General features: G+C 39.8%; 1 pseudogene; it reads left to right on the top strand.

Moving 5' to 3' along the window:
* The first annotated feature begins 584 nt into the window (after positions 1–584).
* On the top strand, positions 585–6,151 carry LOC124973141 (inhibitor of growth protein 1-like; annotated as a pseudogene).
* Positions 6,152–18,226: the final 12,075 nt, after the last annotated feature.

Raw genomic sequence — 18,226 nt, 5'->3', positions numbered from 1 at the left:
CTGGGTTGGGGACGATTCCTTGCAGGGTGAGTTTCGAGAGGCTTTTTTGGATGGTGCTCGCTAAAATGTCTGAAGTGCTCAGGGCTTTAAAATGATGGGGTTGTTTTAAAGTGTCCACTGAGGGGACAAGTGCAGCTCTGCCCACCAGGCTGGGCCCCCCCTATCCCAGTGCGGAGGCAAATGGCCCTCGACTCTTGACCCTTGACCCACTCTGAGGTGTGCACTATTAGGAGCTGCCTGCTCATCACCCCCGCACTGTGCCAGGCTGGCACAGTGAGGGTTCATCTGAGAGCCCCCTCCACCCAGCACACCCGGGCCAGCGAAGTCCATCCGGGAGCCTCCTCCACTCTGCACAGTGTCTGGCCAGTGGGGGTTCATTTGGGAGCCCCCTCCTCCATGGCCCACTAGTACATGCTGGGTACTGTGGCCTGGGCAGTTGCAACTGCTGGCCTGGTGGGTGGGGTTCCTGGGAGAGCCAGAGGTCATGGGAGAGCAAGAGCTCTGCATTTTGCAGATTTGATTTTAGGCGGAGGGGTGCAGGAAGCAGAAAGCCATACAGAGTGGAGGGGGCTTCAGTCTGAACCATGCTGAGTCCTGCCAACAGGAAGCAGACTCACCTGGTGAACTATGAAGAGGATTACCTGAACTCCATCTACTGTCTGCCTTTAAACCTGAAGAGAAATGTCTCAGTGATGCAGGAGGTTGAAGCAAAATGCCAAGAAGTCCTGAAACAACTGGAGAAGAACTATATGAGAAGAACTATGAGAAGTTTAAATGAGAGACAGATGGTGCCCCAAAATCCCGAGCGTTCCCCTGCATCCAGAGAGCAATGATTTGGAGCCAGGAGCTGGGCAACGAGAAGATTCAGATCCTGAGTCAGCTGGTGGAGCTTGCAGAGAGCCAGACCAGACAAGTGGACAATCACGTGAAACTCTTGGAGGCACCTCAAGAGATCAAGGGCACCACTGGCAACAGCTGCAAAGCTGGCCAAGAGAAGGCAAAGAACAAGATAGTTGCACAGGCAGAAAAGTCAAATTACAAGTGTTCCCTGTGGACACACAACAATGTGAATCAAGTGATGAATACATCTAATAATAATCATGACCATGATGACATCACCTCAGAAACACCCAAGGAAAAGAATTCAAAGACATCAAAGAACAGGCTTCATGACCAAAGCACAGAAGAAAGCAAACCCTGGAAACCTTTCCAGTGATTAAAATGAGCTCACATATTGTCTGTGCAATCAGGTGGCCTGTGGAGAAATGATACCTTGCAGAAATAGCAAGTGCCCCCATCGGATGGTTCCACTTCTACTTGGGACTCACTTGCAAGCTAAAGTACAAGTGGTACTGTACCAAGTGTCAGGGCAGAAGTGAGAAAACAATGGGCAAAGCATTGCAGAAGTCCAGAATAAGAAAGCCTATAAGAGGTACTTTGTGGAGATTATCTAGTAGAACAGAATCAGCTCATGTATGTATTTCATTGCTGCCTATGTTGAGGTGTGTAAATTGTCAAATGTATATTTTCAAGAAATGTTAGAAAAGATGTAGTTCCCTTTTTTGGGAGGGCAATGATTCTCTTGGCCTTTCATTTTCACTGATCACATGTGAAAGACAGTGTGCAGTGGATCAACATTTTAGGAACTACAAATTATAGATTTGAATTAAGCACTTCAAAAAAAGTGTCCACATACCTTCCAGAAGTCCTGCCCCCCACGTCAATGGTAAGTGGTTCCTGAGCCTGAGCCTCTCACCTTGGTTTCCTGAATATGGACCTTCAGCTTTCTGAGACCTTGGTCTGACTGGGGGATGTAGCTTTGGACCTATGGGCTTGAACAGCCAATGATTGCATTGCACTCAACAAACTGAAAATGCTGTGCATTCTTAGTGTGCTTAAGCATCCTGCAACACATTACCTGAAGGAAAAACTGTTGAAGAAGAGAGAAAGAATGGCATGTTAATCAGGCAGCTAGGAAATCACTGCTACTACTGATCCTGATTGAAGACTACCCTTACAGGTTTCCTAAGGTACATTAGAATTAGAACACCCTCGATGCCCAGATTACTGTTTCCGTGAAAAATGGTCATGTGCACAGTGTTTAGAAAGGACATACTAGCAAGGTCAAAGCTTCAAATCATAAAATAACTTAAGAACCAAATTGCTGGTAAAGTGGCCAACCGTTTGACTCAACATCATTTTGAGTGTAAGGTGTGAGTGCATACCCAGGGCTCTGAACTATGCAGATCTCTACTCATTGACTTATTTCATCTTCTAAAATTAGAGCTCTAGTTAGACTTTAATGTATATGACCCATGGATAATATATTCCTAGAGTTCTTCATCCATTGTTAGAGCAAGTCTGGTCCAACCCATAGAGGTAACTCTTACTCTAATTCTTCATATTGAGTGACTTCAATTTTATTATTAAGCAGAAAATAATCCAAGTGTGGTATACTTGTTTGGCACTCTGTTGACAGTACTGTGTAAGCAGAAGCCTTGATATATCAGAAATACTCTTAATTAAATGCATAAGGCATTCAGCCAATGTTCAATAAACTTACCATGTTCAGCATATAAATTACTGACATCCTTTGGGTTCATGACTCCTGCAGGTATGACATTAGCACTGCCATGTTTTCTTCAGCCTCAAAGATTAGAGGTCTCCATGTGTTGCCAGTATTGCCATAAAACACCTAGTACTTTCCTGACATATTTATTTGTTTGTTTATTTATTTATTTATTTTTTGTGGTGCTGTGGATTGAACCCAGGGCCTTGTGCTTGCAAGGTAATCACTCTACCAACTGAGCTGCACCACCAGCTTGTTATTTTATTTTTTTAAAAAATATTTAGTAATTTCCTACCACCTGTGCTATGTAGTAGGTTTCAATCCTGGTTTGTAGAGTCAAGCCCAGTTTGTTTCATGTCTCTCATTTTGTCCACAATGTCTGGCAAAAACCCCAAGTTAATATCCTACTAAATGTGGAACTGGTTTATTCTGTAGTTTTATTTCTTTGTACTGTTTCAGTTGGGTACATCACCTCTACATACGCCACAGCCCAAAAAACAAAAATGATAACAAAATGGTGAAACAAATACTACATCTTCAAGAATTATCTTTAATGTACTTAATTTTTCTCTATTTGAAAACAAAAACAATATATTAGCATTTCCTCATTAATTTTTTATTATGTTTTCCTTATTAATTTTAAAAAACAAATTTAGTTTGTTGAGATGATAATTGTATTAGATTCTGAAGGTTGCTACAACAAGATACCAAAATCTGGGGACCTTATAAATAAATTTATTTCTAATGGCTATGCAAAATAGGAAGCCCAAGATCAAGGAATTCAGTATTTGTTAGGACTTGCTCTGGTTCACAGACAACAGTTTCTTACTGTACTCACATGGTGGAAAGGGGCAAGACAGCTCTCCCCTAAAGACCACCCAGTGAATACACCTTATACCATCACAGTGGTGATTAGGTTTCAATGTGTGTGTTTTAGGAGAAAAACACTTTCAGACCATACCAGTAATGTTTTCTACAGTACAATGAGATTGAAAATGAAGGACTAAGTGTAAGACCCCAGATTCAAAAAAAAATGATAATTCACCAGGCATCACCTGCCTTTTAGCCCAGTGAATCAGGAGACCCAGGCAGGAGGATTACAATTTTGAGACCAGCCTCAACAACTTAGCTAAAACATAAAAATGACCTGGCTATAGCTCAGTAATAAAGTGCCCCTGGGTTTTATTCCTATTACCAAAATAAACAAGCAATAACCATATGTCTCTATAATTTATAAATTGGCAAAATTAAAAGTGATATTGGGCCAGGCACAGTAGTACATGCCTGTAATTCCAGCTACTTGAGAGAGACAGAAGGATCACAAGTTCAAGGCCATCCTGGAAAATTTAGTGAGACCCTATCTTAAAAAAAAAAAAAAAAAAATGAGCGTATATCTCGGAGGTAGATTATCCTTGGATTCACTCCCCATTGCCACACACAAAAAAAATCTTGTAGTTGACAAAGGCAACAGGGAATCTTCTAATCCTTTGCCTATTGTAATTTAATTTTAAATTATAAATATCTGTTTGGTACTGTTTCACTGTTTTCATTTGAGCGATTACATATTGAGAAACCCTGCAGTCAAAACTAAAGATCAGGAGCTAATGGGATAAGAGTAGATTATTCTCTAGAGAAAAGTGAAAAAGATAACTAAGGCTTTAAACCAAGGTTCTAAGAAATGTGATCTGGGACCAGTGACATAAAATTTCAAAGGAACTAACTAGTACAAATTCTCAGGGCCAACGTAGCAAACCTGCACAATTCTCATAACACGTTAAAGACTGAGATCCATTAGTTCAAGCCACAAAATGTCAAGGGTTTTATTTTTATATAAAATATGTAATTCACAGATAAGAGTCTGAGTAGAAAATGGGCTTACTTTTGCAAAAATACTCCATTTCAAATAATGTCAATGTCTGTAATGACTGAGGAAATTGTGCTCATTATTCAGGGACATACTGCAGTATTTCTTTCTCTGTGAACCTTTCTTAACCCTCTGAGTCACAGCATACTGTTGTATTGCTGCAGATGTTTCCTGGTGACAGGTGCCTTGTGTGTTTGTGGATGTGACTGAGAAGACTACAGAAGCAGTCCTTTCCCACAGGAAGACTGCCCTGAATTGTGCATCACAGCTGCTGTCCTGGGTCTTGACTGTTAGTAGGTGTTCTTTGATTTTTTCCTTCTGAAACTGCTCAACCAAAATATCAAGTGGATAGCAGACTTCTGTGGTTTCCAAGTATTTTGTAATTATATTATCAGAAACTCCCTAACACTTTCAGAAAATGTGACTAAGTTTATTTAATGTTATTTTACAAAAAGTCTTTAGAAATAGTAACCTGAACTCTAAGTGAATATCACCCTTGGAAGACACCTAACAAGTGCAAATATATACACTTTGCTGTAACCTGCTGCTTCATCCATGACAAGTATTCATTACAAAATGCTGAAGAGCAAAAAAGTTTAATCCAAAGGTTGTTTTTAGCTGCTTAAATTCAGTAACTATTGGAATCTAAGAGATTGCATTGCAATTGAAAATAAATTGTCATTATACTTTTCTAAAATCATTTCATCTTAAATGAATACTTTAGAAATTCCTGACTTGTTTAATGTTAAAAATAAACATTGATCCGGAGAGATAGCTCAATTGGTAGAGTGCTTGCCTCACAAGCACAAGGCCCTGGGTTCAATCCCCAGCACTGCAAAAAATAAATTAAACAATAAATAAATAAATAAAATGTATTTGTACAGTTTATATCCTATTGGAAATTAGCTCAAATATAATCTCTAATAACTTTAAGCCATAGTATATTTGCATATATGATAAGTATGCATAATGTATGTCCTTATTACTTCATCTGACAATACTTTATCAAAGACATTTATATGGCTGTTTTCATTCTTGTTTCTCAGTTTGTGAGAATTCACTTTAAAATACCTTGCCTGATAAAGGATGTTAGCCACTTCTGATGCCTACATGTGCTTTTCCCTCTTCAGCTGCCTAAGTCATTTTAATAAAGAAAGTGTACAGATAATCCGTTTGCTCACTGAAGTCACCAGTTCCTGATTGTATGTTAATGTGGTATTAAATTAGACAAATTATATTTAAAGTGTACAAAATTCATTCTTTTTAAAACTTATTTTTCAAATAGTCTAAGAGCTGGGAGGACATGAAGAGAAAGAAAAATTTAAGGCATCTATAACACTTATTCTTCATTTATTCAAATTCACATAGGCAAAATTAACCAGTTCTTTTTCTTCTTCTTCTTCTTCTTCTTCTTTTTTGTTTTTGATAGTTCTGGAGATAGGACCCAGGGCTTCACCCTTGCTAGATGAGCACCCTATGCCTGGACTACATCTCCAGCCTATTTTTAATTTTGAAACAGGATCTCACTAAGTTGCCTAGCTGACCTCAAACTTGTGATGGTCAGTCCTTCTTATTCTTTGGTATCACCTGCCTGTACTATCTTGTTATTGTTACTCTGACAGCTGTGTTCATATTTAATTTGTGTTGACATTTCTGTCCAAATAGGTTTTGAGAAGGTTATCAGGAGCATAAAACCTAGGACAGGCACCTGCTGGTAGTGGCTTCTCAGTTGAAAAGTAGTGGGTGGAATTTCCACAATTCATGAACATTCAGGTGAAGAAGGAAAAAGTATAGTTGATTGATTCTGTGTATTACATTGTAGAATGTACTGGGCATGAGAAGAAACAGCAGGTAGTGAGTCTGAAAAGACCTATATCTTGGAAGCCATATTTTAATAAGCTATATTCAAAATGCAAGATGCAATTAAGGAATACTAGTAGAAAATTTGAATTCATTTGGTCAACCCATTATGTTTTACAGGGAGGTTATTCATTGTAACTTGGAATTATACAAGATTTAAAATTCATGGACTAAATCTTTTTTTTTTTTTTTTTTTTTTGTGGTGTTGGGGATTTGAACCCAGGGTCTTGTGCTTTTGAGGCAAGCACTCTACCAACTGAGCTATATCCCCAACCCACTGGGCTAAATCTTAAATAAGTAAAATATCAACAAATTAACCTTTTTACATAACAATAACTATTTCTAATATAATGCCTATGAGAAAGAAAATGATGACTCTGACTAAAATTATGATTGCTCTTCAATGGTTTTAAAAGCATAGATATTCTTTATTATAAACTAAATTTATCAAAACCATAGTAAGGAGGTTGGGATGTAGCTTAGGGTTAGAGTGCTTAGCTAGCATTTGCAGGTCCTGGTTTCAATTCCTAGCACCACCAAATATATACATATAAATGCTTTTTATTTATATAAATTTTAATTTTTGTTTTCTGCATTACTAGGTTATGAACACACTTTGCCACCAAGCTATATCCACAGCACTATTTGTTTTTATTGAGTCAGGGTCTCACTTACTTGCCCCCACTGACCTTGAATTTGTAACCCTCATGCCTCAGTTTTCCCAGTTGCTAGGATTACAGACACACACCACCATACCCAGCTTAAATTAATATTTTAAAAGCAACTCAATTTCAGTAAACATCTCCTGACACTAGATAACACTAAGTGTTTTACATTAATCTCTGAGATAGTTTCTGTCTTCATAAATTAGTATTCAAAAATGCGTGGAAGAAAGTCACTCATGATATAATATTAAGGGTATAGATAATATGCTGTTGCTTCACAGAAGTGCTTCATGTCAAAAGTTAACTCTGAATGAAGATTGGACTTTTTGATAGAACTTTTGAATTTCAGACATGATAAGAATGGTCATTTTAGAGATACAGATAGCAAAGAGTAATGCTGACAGATGATTTGTGCTGTGTTTTCAAAGAACAGAGTTTAATCTTACTTAGCCAAAACTTATAAAGAGGATAATAGAAACAAAGCCTACAAAAGTAGACTGGCAAGTCTGGGGTGGGGATTAGAGTGAATGCAGTAGGCAGCAAGGAGATAGAACTCCATGTTCCTTTTTTAAATTCACATTTGAGTTCTGAATTAAAGGTGATGAATTCCTTGGTCAACAAACCCATCTTTCCTGGTCAGGTTTCAATCCACAGTAATAAGGCCAGGCACTGAGGTGAAAAATCTCACTATAAATTCCTCCTGTTCTGAAGGGGTTGATGAGCATAATGATCATGAAGAATTGACTGGGATCAACTGATCTTCAAATAATGTGTGTTTTTTTTTTAATTCTAGTAAATTGAAGAGATTGGTAAAATAATACAAAAAATTGGAGCTGTTTCAAAAAATTCATTATTAAGCTAGGACAGAGACTTTTAAACAAAAAATTCTAAAGCAAAAACTTAGACTAAATAACACCATTCCTCTTAGCAAAAAAATAGTGGATAAATCAGTGTATTTTAAATTCTGTATCCTTTCAAGTGGATATTTACAGAGGTTGTCCAGCACCAAACTTTCTGGACACAGGCAGTATTATTCACTTTGAAGGTCACAGCTCAATGACAAATGCTGCCCAGGAAGCACAAGTGACTGGATCCCAGGGCTCCCAACACCTCTGCTGCCAGAAATAACCAGAAGTCCATGCGTAATGAGTAGCAGGTGTGGTGGTCACCCTCTACTCCTTTCAGTCACCTCAGTAAACCCCCTGTAGGAGTCCACACCTCTATAGTGTCATACATGCCTTCTCTGTCTGCATCATCCTGTGACCTACACTTTTCTTTCCTTGTTCTGCCCTGTGTTTACTAGACCCAGAACTTGCCCAGGACTATGTTAAAAAGACAAGATGATAAAGGAATGCATGACAAAACTTTTTTTTTTATATAAACTCAGTTTTATTTCCCTCCAGGAATATTTGTATCTAGACTGCACATAAAATCTCAAGCTAAAATTCTTATAAAGAAATTAAAAATTATTTACCATCACTTATAGGTATGTTGAACCTCCATGGTAAGGTATAGCTGAATTTAAAAGCAGGGATTTCATTTCCCCAGTTTCCCTCCATTACTAATTAAAAAACTGACAGGTGAGATATACCTCTGAAGTTTTAATTTAGGCTTCTATTCCATACCTTTTACCTTTCCCTTAATCCATTTTAGCAGGTGTGTTAGTCAGCTTTCCACTGCTTTGACAAAATAACTGAGGTAAATCAACTTAAAGGAGACAAGATTTATTTTGACTTCTGGTTTCAGAAACATTTTCATGCTTGGCCCCATTTCACTGGGCCCATGGCAAGGCACAACATGGCAGTGAGCACACAGCAGAGCAAAACTGCTCACTTCATGGTGGCCAAAAAGAAGAGAGGCCAGGTGCCCAATAAAGCCTTAAAGGGCATACCCTAAATGTCCCATTTCCTCCAGTTATGCCCCACCTCTAAAGATTCCACCACCTCCAATAGCCCATGAAGTTGTAAAATCACCAGGGGATTAATTCATTTTGAGGTCATACCCCCAGTGATTCAGTCACCTCCTGAAGACCCCAGCTCTGTACCCTGCTGCATTCAGGACCAAGTCTTCAAAAAAAAGCTTTGGGGATAATCCAGATCTAACCACAGTAGCAGGTAACCGAGTTGTGTGATTTATCACCTGGGAGAAGATTCCAAGTTTTCAAGTGGAAGAAAGCAAATCTTTTATCGTACTGGCCCCCTTTCCCTCCTCAGCTGGAAATGTAAGAGATTATGGATGCATTGAGTACCAAAACCTCTTTCTGTCAATGGGCTGGAAGATGTACCCTCTGTCTCCAAGTATGTGAAAAGAACTCAGGAAAATGGGCTGTTTCCAAACAAGTGAGAAGACCTCAGGAAGATGCGTTGTCTTCTAGCATGTGAAAAGAAGTCAGTGGGGAGAGGTTCTTAGTTCACCTAGGGATGCAAGAACTTCAGATCTGGTGTTTTCTGATTTTTACCACATTTCTTCATACCCTAATATAAAATGGAATTCACAGGCTCTCCGGAAGTGCAGGGATCTTTCATAACATCTGACTCCTGACCAACAGAGTCTCTTCCATGATTTGATCATATGTGAGAGCCCAAATCAACCCCCATCACAATCCTGGCTGTTGAACCCAAGGCCTCACACCTGCCAATCAAGCTCTGTGACATTAAATTTCTTCCCTTTATTATTTTATTTTGAGACAAGTTCTTGCTGAGTTGCTGAGACTGTCCTTAAACTTGTGATCCTCCTGCCTCAGCCTCCCACATAACTGGGATTATAGGCATGTGCCCCCATTTCTGTTCTCTTGCATTTTTTATGCCATCACATAAGTGAAATTGCATAGACAAGTCATGCATGCTTCTGCCCACAACTCATGACCCAGAGCTTTTCCAGTGGCTCAGTTTATCTGAAAGAGGACAGGTACTTGTTTATTTTCCAAGAATAAAAGCATTAAATCTCTGGTGGATATTCAAATGAGAAGTCAAATACCAAGGAGGTTATTTATTTTGGGGATCATGGAACAAACACAGATGCACAGGAATGTTCCTTCATTCTCACTACCTTCATGTTTAGTCACAATCTTGGTAAAAACTCTATGAGGACACCAATTTAAAACTGTGCTTAGGGTTAGGAGTCTTAAGTTTTGTCACTAAAGAGAATCACAATACAAGAAAAAAATTCAACTCAAAATGGATCAAGGACCTCGAAATCAGACCAGAGACCCTGCATCTTATAGAAGAAAAAGTAGGTCCAAATCTTCAACTTGTTGGCTTAGGATCAGACTTCCTTAACAGGACTCCCATAGCACAAGAAATAAAAGCAAGAATCAACAACTGGGATAGATTCGAACTAAAAAGCTTTCTCTCAGCAAAGGAAACTATCAGCAATGTGAAGAGAGAGCCTACAGAGTGGGAGAATATCTTTGCCAACCATACTTCAGATAGAGCGCTAATTTCCAGAATCTATAAAGAACTCAAAAAACTCTACACCAAGAATACAAATAATCCAATCAACAAATGGGCTAAGGAAATGAACACACACTTCACAGAAGAAGATGTACAAGTAATCAACAGATATATGAAAAAATGTTCAACATCCCTAGTAATAAGGGAAATGCAAATCAAAACTACCCTAAGATTTCATCTCACCCCAATTAGAATGGCGATTATCAAGAACACAAGCAACAATAGGTGTTGGCGAGGATGTGGTGAAAAAGGAACAATCATACATTGCTGGTGGGGTTGCAAATTAGTGCAGCCACTCTGGAAAGCAGTGTGGAGATTCCTCAGAAAGCTTGGAATGGAAACACCATTTGACCCAGCTATCCCACTCCTTGGCCTATACCCAAAGGACTTAAAATCAGCATATGACAGAGATACAGCCACAACAATGTTCATTGCTGCTCAATTCACCATAGCCAACCTAGATGTGGAACCAACCTAGATGCCCTTCAGTTGATGAATGGATAAAGAAACTGTGGCATATATATACAATGGAATATTACTCCGCAATGAAGAATGATAAAATTATGGCATTTGCAGGCAAATGGATGAAATTGGAGAATATCATGCTAAGTGAGATAAGCCAATCTCAAAAAACTAAAGGACGAATGATCTCGCTGATAAGTGGATGAGGACATATAATGCGGGGTGGGAGGGGTTAGCATTAGGTTTAGGGTTAGGTTTAGGGTTAGGGATAAGGAGAGTGGTAAGAATGAAGAAAAGAAGGACTGTATAGAGAGAAAAGAGGGGTGGGAGGGGTGGGGGGGAAGGGAAAGAAAAAAAATAATCAAACATCATTGCCCTATGTAAACGTATGATTACACAAATGGTATGCCTTGACTCTATGTACAAATAGAGAAACAACATGTATCCCATTTGTATACAATAATAAAAAAAACAGTTTCAGTTTTGCAATATAAAAAAGTTTCTATAGATCTTTTGCATTGCAAAGTACATATAATTAACACTACTATACTACATGTTTTTAAATGTTTAAAATAGAAACATTTAGCCAGGATGGACAAAGCTTAAATTATAAAAATTAAAGATTAAAGCACAAAAAAGTATGAGTTCATGCTGCCTACTTCTAAGAGAACTTTTGTTGTTCATAATTAGATAACATTATGTCACTGATTCATAGGGGTTTAGAGTTCCAGAGTTATTGGTATCCATTTTCATCTAAGATTTTTATTCTCTTAGCATTCTTGTTCCTATGGAAACATTTCAGTATACGAAAATGGTGGAAAAAAAAAGAAAAAAATTCAAAATATGATTCAAGATCCTTTCTGTCTAATAACATTAACTGTAAAAAATTAAAAATCATTAATTCATCATTTATAAATAGATGTCTGTCTAGCTGGGGACAGGGGCACTCACTTGCAATCCCAGAAAATTGGGAGGTTAAAGCTGAGGAATGCAAGTTTGAGGCCAGCCCCAGCAGTTTAGTGAGACCTTAAGCAATTTAGTAAGACCCTGTCTCAAAATTTCAAAATGGCATGTCAGAGGACTGGGAATGTCGTTCAGTGATAAATCACCCCTGAGTTCAATCCCCAGTACCAATAAGAAAATTGTATGTGTTTATCTTACAGCTGTATATCTTAAATACTAATCAGCAATTAAGAGTCTGAGTGTTTCATGCAAGCACATTAATGGACTACTGGCATATTGTGAAAATTATTTGTCATGGCTCTAGAAAGAAAGATTATATTTCAGTTTAAAACTAATACTTGCAGGCTAGGGGATTCTATTTTGGCTTGTTGTCTCTGAGCTATTTTTCAACTCTGTAACCTGCCTAGTTCTGCTGCCTACCTGAAAATAGGACTGGATTCTGCTCTTTCTCACATTTTATGAGTTCTTACCAAATTTTCAGTTCTTTTCAATTCCTACTCTGTTTGAGTTAAATGCTCATGTTTCCAACTTTTTCCCCACATCCCTGGCTTAAACCTTTCAACCAATGGGCATAGCGGCACATGCCTAATAATTCCAGCTACTCAGGTTGCTGAGGCAGGAAGATTGCAAGTTTGAGGACCTCTTGGAAAATTTAGTAAGACCTGTCTCAAGTTTTTTGTATTTTCTTTTTATTTGTGTGTGTGTGAGAAAGAAGGTGTAGAATGCTGGGGATGAAGCTCAGTGACAGAGTGCTTGCCTACTAGGAAAGAAGTTCAATCCCCAGTGCCATAAAATCAGGCAATTAAAGGCTGAATCTTCACTTCTTGCTGGTCTCTAAGTTGTTCTGTAGCTGACTTTTCCCCTGAATCTGAAGAATCCCTGAGAGTTGAGGCTTGCTTCTAATCATATCACAGTCATCTGGATCAATGACAGATAGTATGCATGCTCTGTAGTGTTTCTCACATGCTGTGCCCAATTCTCTATTATTGCCACTGTGGTGAGGAACACCAATTCTGGCCAAGATGACATTTTTCAGGTTTCCTCAGAGCTGAACAGTGGTTGGTGAGGGTGATCAGTTTATTTCACTTTTCCCAGTACCACAGCACATCCTTTTTAGTTTACATTACAGGCTGGAGCCCAGAGATGATGACCTCCAGAGACTTGTTCTTCTCTGCAGCACCATCTTCCTCCCTTAAGTATGGAAGGACCCCCAAACAACTGCAGCAGCTAACATGGCCAGAAAGCTAGGGGGAAAAAAGCTTTATTGCCTTGGAAAATCCATCTTAGTTGCTCATTTATTTTCTTTCCTTTTTCCCCATATATTTTATTGGTGTACTGTAATTATACATAATACAGAGATTTTTTTTTCAGTACTGGGCATTAAACCAGGGATAATTTTCACTGCACTTTTTATATTTATTTTATTTTATTTTATTATTTTTTTTATTTTGCATTCCTGGCAATTGAACTCAGGGCCTTGTGCTTGTGAGGCAAGCACTCTACCAGCAGAGCTATCTCCCCAGCCCTTTTATATCTTACTTTTATATTTTATTTTTACTTTTATATTTTATATTTTATTTTGAGGCAGGGTCTCACTAAGTTACTTAGGGCCTCACTAAAATGCTAAGACTGGCCTTGAACTTGTGATCCTCCTGCCTCAGCCTCCTGAGTCACTGGGATTATAGGTATGCAGCACTAAACTGGATTATTTCCTTTTTTCTCCCTTCCTTTTTCTGTGGACATGGATATTGAATCCAGGAGCACACTCCCACTGATCTACTTCTCTAGATCTATTATTATTATTATTATTATTATTATTATTATTATTATATCTTTTATTATTATAATTATTTATTTATTTATTTAAATTGCCCAGGATGGACTCAAACTCATGATTCTCCTTCCTTAGTCTCCTGAGTAGTTGGTCTTCCAGGCATATACCACTGTTCCTGCATCACTCCAGCTCTTTCTAACACAAGGTCCCTTAACTAGCATGCCTGTTGCCCTGTACTCCTAACACAAAGGTCAGTTTATCTTTCAGGGCACCCTGGGACTCCCACACAGGAAATCACTTCCTCCTGCACACTGCAGATGACATGCTGTTGAATCTTACCTCTTCAGAAGTCTTCCCCAACTTTTCAATACAGGCTGCCACTTCCCCAGTGTGGTCCTGGGACAAGATCCTAGTCCCTCATTGTTGTGTTTTGGATCTGGAATATCCCCCAAAAACTACTGTGTTGAAAGTCTGACTCCCACTGTAGTGATGTTCAGAGGTGAACTTTTGAGGTCTCTGGTTTCATCAGTAGATTAATCCATTGATGGAATCATAGCTGAATGAACTATAAGGAAGTGGAGAGAACATAGGGGGTTGAGCTGGGTATAGTGGTACACAACTGTGATCCCAGTGATTTCAGAAGCTAAAGCATGACTACCACAGCACCTTCAGCCTCAGCACCTTAAACCCTATCTCTATTAAATAATTAATTAATTAAATGATAATCTGGGGGTATAAATCAGTGATAAAACACCCCTGAATTCAATCCTAGAACAAAATACAGAAAAAGAAAATAAAAGCACTCGAGGAGAGAGGACTTTTGAAGGGAGTGTGTTCTGGGGGTTTGCCCCTGGGGACTATACCTTGTCCCTGGCTTTTTTCTGTTTTCCAGGTGCTGTGAGCTGAGCAGCTTTGCTATGCTCTCCCATGTTCTTCCTTCCTCTCCTCTCACAGATCCAGAAGCACTGGAGCCAGATAACCATGAACTGAAGTCTCTCATCATATCCTCACCTCTGACATTCACAAAACATCCTCCTGTAGCCCCTCACACTCACATAATACCCTCACTTTGCCTCTGACACTCATAATATACACTCCTGTGATAACTGCCACTCACATAACATTCTCACTATGACTTCTGCCACAGTCACAATATTTTCAGTGTGACCTTTTAAAATCACATAGTATCATCAATGGGGCCTCTGCTACTCAACTAATACACACACTGTGGCCTATACTCACACAAATCACTCACTGTGTCCTTTGACACTCACAAAACACCTTCCCTATGTCCTTTGATAATCCCATACTATCCTCACTTGGGATTTGTCACTGACAAAATATATTCCTGTGGCCTCTGGCTCTCACATTGTATCCTCACTTTGCTTCTGACACTGACATAATACCTTCATTATGGGCTCTTATGCTCATTAAATGCCCACAGTTGCCTCTGAATCTCACAAAACACTCTTACTGTGACATCTGCCATTCATATAATATCCTCATTGTGACAGTAGGCATTCACATAATACCCTCTTGTGGTCACTGACACTCACATAATATCCTAAATTGGCCTCTGGCCATAAATAATATCCTCAATATGATTTCTGACAGTTACTTAGTAACCCATTGTGACCTCTAACACTCAAAATGTCTTCAGTGTAACTTCTGACATTCATAATTTCCTCACTCTTTCCTCTGTCCTTCACTGAATATCCTAATTCTGGCCTTTGACCTTCATAAAATATCCTAATTCTGGGCTCTGGCAATAACATAATTCCCTCACTGTAGCCTCTGACACTGATATATTACCTTCATTGTGGGAACTCACACTCATAATGCCTTCATTGTTGCCTCTAAAACTCACAAAATACACTCAATGTGACCTGTGACATTCATGTAATACCCTTGGTTTGACCACCAGCACTCACATAATACTCTCCTGTGGTCACTGGATCTCATAATAATAACCTCACAGTTACTCCTCACCTGCATATAATATCCTCATTTGACCTCTTACACTCACATAAAACCCTCACTATTGTCTAAGACACACACATAATATCTTCAATGGTGATTCTAATGCTCATGATGCCAATACTGTAACCTCTAATATTCACAAACTCTACTCACTTCAGATTCTGACTCTTATATAATATCCTGAATTTGAGCTCTGATGCATTACACACTCATTGTGACCTCTCCCATTCACATACTATCAATATGGCTGCTGATTCTCATTTTAATTCCTCACTATGTCCTCTGAAACTCATATAACTTCAGTGTACCTTGTGACCATCATTTAATCCTCACATGGGCTTTGACACTGATATAATATCTTCCTATGTCCTCTGATACACAGTTCCCTTTCATGGCCTCTGACACTAATATAATACCCTCACTGTGTACCCTGATAATGATACAATACCCACATTGTGAGCCTTAATACATAATGAAAGAATGAACGGAGACTTGTGAAAGAATGAACGGAGACTTGCTGCCTGGGGGGGGATTTTTATTAGAAAAGTTTGTTGCCTTATATACAGTCTTGGAAGGTAGCTAACTATGCTATCTGCATATTGCCAGCGAGGCATTTGCCTATAGGTCGGATAGGGCCCAGGGTGGGGTTGTTGATACCTAATTGGGTGGCTAAATGCACCGGCGGGAAGCAGACTTTCAGGAAGAGAAGCCTGTTGGATGCCATTTTAAGAAAAGGGTGGGGAAAAATAGAAAGGGAAATAATGAGGTAAATGGAGTCAATATTCCTCCCTTTTTGTTTTTTTTATGAGGGGGTTCGCCAGTCTCTCTGGTTGCTTCCTGCTGAGTGTGGGTGACATGGGGGGATAGGGAGGAAGAGTTGACTGCATATTTCCAAGAAAAGGGCTGCGAAGCATGTGAGGGCATCGGACATCAGATTAGGGAACGTCCCTTGCAGGAGTAGCATTTGTATTGCCTTGGACCAGTCTAGGTGGGAGCATACAGGAGGTATGAGCCAGGCGTCCACAGGGAGCTCTGTCAGGAAGTACTTCCACTGATTATACATGGAGAGGGTTGAAGCCGAAGCTGGAGACATCTTCGGAAGGGAGGGGGTGATATTCCTTTAAGAGAAGCTGGTTGAAAGTTTGATTAGTGATTTTCTGGAGCTGGCCTTGAAGGAACCTTATGATTCAGGGCAGGAAGGAGCAGAGGAGGAGAAGTTCAAGGAAGGGCCCTAAAAATGGGAGGACATAGGTGAGGAAGGGTGATTGGAAGAAGTCTGATAAAGGACTAGCAGCGGGTGACTTTGTTAGTTGAGCAGAGAGATCCTGTAGTTTAACAACATTCTGCTCGATAAGGCCAGATTCATTAACATAGTGGCAACATTCTTCCTTCAGGAAGAGGCAAGTTCCTCCCTTTTCTGCGGTGAGGAGGTCGACAGCCCGTCTGTTTTGTAGGGTTACCTGAGCAATGGAGGTTACTTGCCGCTGGAGTGAACTTAAGGACTCCACCGTGGCATCCAGAGTCAATTGCAGTTTCTTTTGGAGGTCTCTAGATGCCCAAAGGGAGTGACGCAATGCTCCTCCTGAGAGACCCATTCCTGCTACTGAAGTTGTGAGGGTGAGGCCAATAAGTACCAGCAGGAAAATAGCCAGAGGGATGCGAGGGTGAGGAAGGAGCTGTTGAAGTTCAGAGGAGTATAAGGAGAACTGAGGGATTACTGTGACTAGGAAGCAAGTACCAGTAACACTGGCAGTGGAGGAGAACAGAGAGCCATTGCGCCAGAGGAAGTGCCCTCGTTGAACAAATTTGGATGTTGTTGGTATAGTGTAGCTAGTGGTGCAGAGGGAGGGGGAAGAGGTGTCGGACAGGGACAGGCAGATGAAGGGGAAGGGGATGTCTTTTGAGAGGAAAGTCTCTTAGAGAGGGAGATGAAGGATGAACACAGGTTGACCAGAGGAGGGAAAGTTGTAAGTGGAGGGAATGGAGCTACTCAGGGTTTTTATAGACTGGGATGGGAGGGGGTCCTGTTGAGTGACAGGTGGGTGTAAAGGGTCAGTGGAACTTTCCATCCACCTTGCTTCAAACTTTCTGGTCACCTTTGGCGGTCTGGTCTTTGTTCCAGCCGCTCAGCTTTTTTGTTACGACTGCTCAGCTTTGCCCCATGTAGTCGCCTAATTTCCGACCTAACATCCTGACCTTTTTGGTGATATAGGGCGCCGGAGTCTGTCTGGCTGCTTCCTGCATGTTAGGGGCATCCTGGGGAGAAAATGGTTCATGTTCCAGGTTGGTGGGGAGGTGACCATACTAGTGTAGGAGTATCTGTTTGTAGGTCACCCTGGCAACCTCACTTATGTGGTTCCGGGCAAACCTGAGAAGACAGGGAGCAATCGTTAGCAGAAATTCTATCACAAATAGGGGAGTAAGGGTAGGGGTCAGCCAGGTGACAAGAGTGGAGTTCAGCCATCCTGGCCAGGGGTCACTTGATTCTTCTTGCTTCAGCCTTTTATTTAAACATCTGAGAGTTTCGACGTTGCTTTCATTAGACCAGTTTCATTGAAGCAGCAACAATATTCTTTTTTTTTTTTTTTAACTTTGACAGCACAGAAGTTTAATAAAACAGTTTGACATTGCTTGTGA

This window comes from Sciurus carolinensis (genome assembly GCF_902686445.1).
Source record: "Sciurus carolinensis chromosome 14 unlocalized genomic scaffold, mSciCar1.2 SUPER_6_x, whole genome shotgun sequence".
In the NCBI taxonomy this organism is placed as follows: Eukaryota; Metazoa; Chordata; class Mammalia; order Rodentia; family Sciuridae; genus Sciurus; species Sciurus carolinensis.
Note: the sequence above shows the minus strand (reverse complement) of the source record. Positions and strands in the feature narration are given on the sequence as shown.